This window comes from Mugil cephalus, chromosome 23 (genome assembly GCF_022458985.1).
Source record: "Mugil cephalus isolate CIBA_MC_2020 chromosome 23, CIBA_Mcephalus_1.1, whole genome shotgun sequence".
Classification (NCBI taxonomy): domain Eukaryota; kingdom Metazoa; phylum Chordata; class Actinopteri; order Mugiliformes; family Mugilidae; genus Mugil; species Mugil cephalus.
Genome location: NC_061792.1, coordinates 6,243,286 through 6,247,284, shown reverse-complemented (window position 1 = coordinate 6,247,284; position 3,999 = coordinate 6,243,286).

Below are 3,999 nucleotides of genomic sequence, written 5' to 3'. Positions count from 1 at the left end.
TTTTGTTTATCTTCGTACATGCTTAAAAATATAACCAACTTATTAACATTTCACACATAAATTAAACATTTGATACATACTTTATCCAATGACTGTATATACTAAGGACAAACCCAACGTGATGTGATTCTGAACCATTGACTGTATTCTGAACCTCGAAAATTAAGCCGGAAGTGACGGAGCCCGTGGTCGCCATGTTGGATGAGGTTTACTCCGCCCACACGCGGATATTCCAAATATGGGCGTGAAGGGTCATGTTGGATGTTGAGACCCGCCCAACCAACTCTCCGCTACCTGTTAGCTCAGGCTACCGCCGGTCACTCAAAGAGGGAACGCCCTTAATTATGAAGAAGTTTAAACCTTAACAAAAAATAAACAAATGAGTTAGACTTTTTAACATGGGGGTCTATGAGGATTTGCTCCCTTTTGGCGCCTCAAGCGGCCACATGATGAACTGCATGTTTTTTGCACTTCTGCATGTGCCTAGTCGCCCAGGCCTGGATCGCCGCTTGGTTTTATCACAAATTATCACACGTCCTCTACATTGGTTAATTTCAATTAAATGTTTGTGATATTCGAAGTCTATGTTCTGCTGTTCTCGTTTCAGCAGATTCTTCTACAGCGACTGAGGATGACAGGAACTGACGAGTAAGCAAAAGTCCTTTTAGCAACAAAATATTTCTGGTTTGATGCAATAGCTAAACTATAGCTTTTACACATAAAGTTACACGGGAGAATCCCCATATTAAAAATGTTGTATGGTTTGTTAACAACAAATCATAAAAATCAACAAAAATGAGGAACATATCTTTTATTCTGAAAAGTCCCAAAATTCACAAAATCAAAAACAAAATGGACGTCTCTGAACAGTCAGTCGTTATTTAAGTGTGTTCATTTCCACTAAGTGGTTTGATTGGTGCACGACCACTCTCGCTGTCTTTAATAATGGATGTTACTTGATAGAATACAGGCATGTAGGTTAGCCATCAGAGCCTGGAAGTTCACCATTTCATCCTGTATTTCTATTTTCCGTGTCGGCAAGAACGGAGAGGTTAGGTGATGAATAATAGAAGCACCTGGAGATGGGAAGAACGTCCACATGTTACCTGAAAGTTGGTTTGAAGTTTAAAAAAATAGTTTGAACTAATTCTATCTTGCAGAAGAGTATTTGGGCCACTCATGAGAATTTTTTTTTGGAGGAGGTAGATTTTTTTCATCATGCACTTCAGTCAAAATTTTGACAAAAAAGTCAAAATTTCGAGAAAGAAAAGTAGAAATAGACCTTTAAATGTATGCGTATGGTACTGGCGATACATTACTGCCACTTTAAAGGTCTACTTTCTACTGTTTTCTCGAAATTTCAACTTTTTTCTCAAAGTGCATGTTGACAAAAATATCTACCTCCTCCATTTTTTTTGTCATGGGTGGCCCTAATACTCTTCCGTACTGTCTCGCTTTGAACTGAATAATGTTATAATGGTACATTTCCTCATAAGGGTGATCTCTACGGTGATGCTGCGAAGAACTGCAGACTGGGGAAGAATTTGAAAGCTTCGTCCGCTATTAACTTCAGAGGGATTATTGCTTCAGCTTTCTGAAGGGCTCTGATAGGCTTGGTCCTTGGAAATCCTGCTTGTGATCGAGGCTGTAATCCTGTTTGTGTTTCCGTCTGGCACCGTGCAGCCTGGTCGTGTCAGTAACAGCCAGTCGCTGTTCGGAAATCAACACGTCTCTACTAGAAGGTACACAACACATTCCCATACGATGAAAACACTGTTCAACTGTTGTTTTTCTACGTGGAGGTGAAATGGACTAGTCAAAGGTGTTTATCTGTATCTAAAACGATACCTGCTGATGCAACTTTTTGATAAATATTTTAAGAAAGGTTGATTGCACTACTTAATACCTCCAATTTTTTAATAAAAGTCATTGGCTCCCAAATGTTTTAGTTCCCACACCGCTGCTTTGGTCAGACAACACTCCAGTGTTTATTGTTCCCAGTCCAGTGAGCACCACTGCTCTGCTATCTGAGAGTTTAATATGCCGGTGAGACCACTGGGTTCACCGGAATAGACAACCCTTTATTAATTTATTTATTCATGTGAATTACTATTTTCCTTTTCCATTTAGAAACGGGAAAACTGGAGCATGTTGCCCATAAATATTACACTGAATACAGAAGATGCAGTATGCTAGTTTATTTATTTATTTATTTATTTGGTCATACATCTGACTCTAAACTGCTGCTTTTATGGTACTAACTTTTACCAGGTCCAACCGCTGACTGAGAGGTCACAATCTGGGCAAGAAATGACTTCCTATTTTAACCCCTTTGAAGGCCGTGAATTAGGTCAGTAAGACCTAGACAGTGTTTGTACAGCAGACAGTTAACGTCACACAATACTGAGCAGTCTACATGGGCCTGAAACAAGTTAATCCTTCCACTTTAAAGTTGGTTAATCCTCCAAGTTCTCTTGTGAGGAGCTTTGTCTGATCAAAGTGTCCATAAACATGTGAAGACAGAAACAAAATGAGCCCTTTGCATTTGTTCAGGGAGCCATTGCCGTGACATTTCTCACCTCCGGGACACCGTCCATCACATGCTTAGCGTGTACAAGCCAAAACGGTTTTGTGCTTAGTTTTGTTTTCCAGGATGTTTTCAATTATAAGGTTGTCTAAAAGGATTCGTGCTAGAGTGGAACAACTGCTTCTTTCTTCTTGTATGCTTGTTCAACGGATTGAGAGGAAGGACATGGCATAAAAGCATAGTGACTACGATATTTTTAGGCTGTCCAGTCTAACTGTGTTGTAGGCCAGGTGAGTGTACGGACACTCAGGTAGCTTGTGGGAAAAAAAAACTCAAACCACTCAGGTCAGACTAATGGAGGAGCTCGCCTGATAGACAAAGACGAAGAAATATTCTACGTTATTTTTGTCAGTCTTCTTTTCTTTTGTGGGGGGAAAGTAGAGCTATGGATACAAATTGCTCCAGATATTGTTAAAGCTTCCAACTAATCTCAGGACATTTTCTACACCACACCATTATGAGACACTTGGTGTTTTAAATATCTAGTGCATATGTTAAAGAAGATACTCTCTTAAAATGAACCCAAATGCTTCTGGGATACAGAGGAATTTAAATGATACATCTGTGGTGGAAACAGTGAGAATCGATAGGAAGTGCCATTTCATTTATCTGTGGCACATTATCCTCCAATAAATACAGATTATTTACCCTGAAAACAGCCTGTGCATAGCAATGAATGTATCTAGTCAAATTTATAGTCTTGTTGTTGTTTTTATTTTGATAATGCTGCCATCTACTGGACAAAGAGTGGAACGACATCCAGAAAAGAAATTTCTTTAACAAATGTATTACACTTTAAAATGTATGTCGCGTGTTAGATACGGGGATTAACATTGTGAACTCAACAATATGTGATGAGTGTTCAATTACGACAGGGAAAAGTGCACAAAATACGCACAGATTTGTTGTTCTGAAATGGCGTCGTTAAAATTCACTTGTGATCTCAGCACAAGCAAGGAAAACATTTGCAGTAAAGTAGCCAGGAAGGGTTTTGGCATATGGGGCAACAATAGCATCTGGCCACATTTATCTTAGGCGGAAATGGGATTTGAACCAGGCTTCAAGTAAATAAATCTAATATTAGCCATTAGGGAGAATAAACATTATTATGCTTTGCAAGGGAGCCAACAGAGAAGAGTGGCTGTGCGGGCAAATAGAAAAATGGATTCTGTTGATATCCCTGGTGAGAGCAGACCAAAATCTAGAATATAGAAAACAGAAATGGAAAGAAATAAAAGCAAAATACACCAACAAAACACACAAAAGACCATCTGCAGGAAAACAGAGACTAAACCCAAGGGGACATGAGGACATCTATGAATGAACATAATGTCATATGTACCCTAATAATATCATATTTAAACTTTGTCTAATCATTCTTTTGCACATATTGTAGACTTCACGTTTTCCTA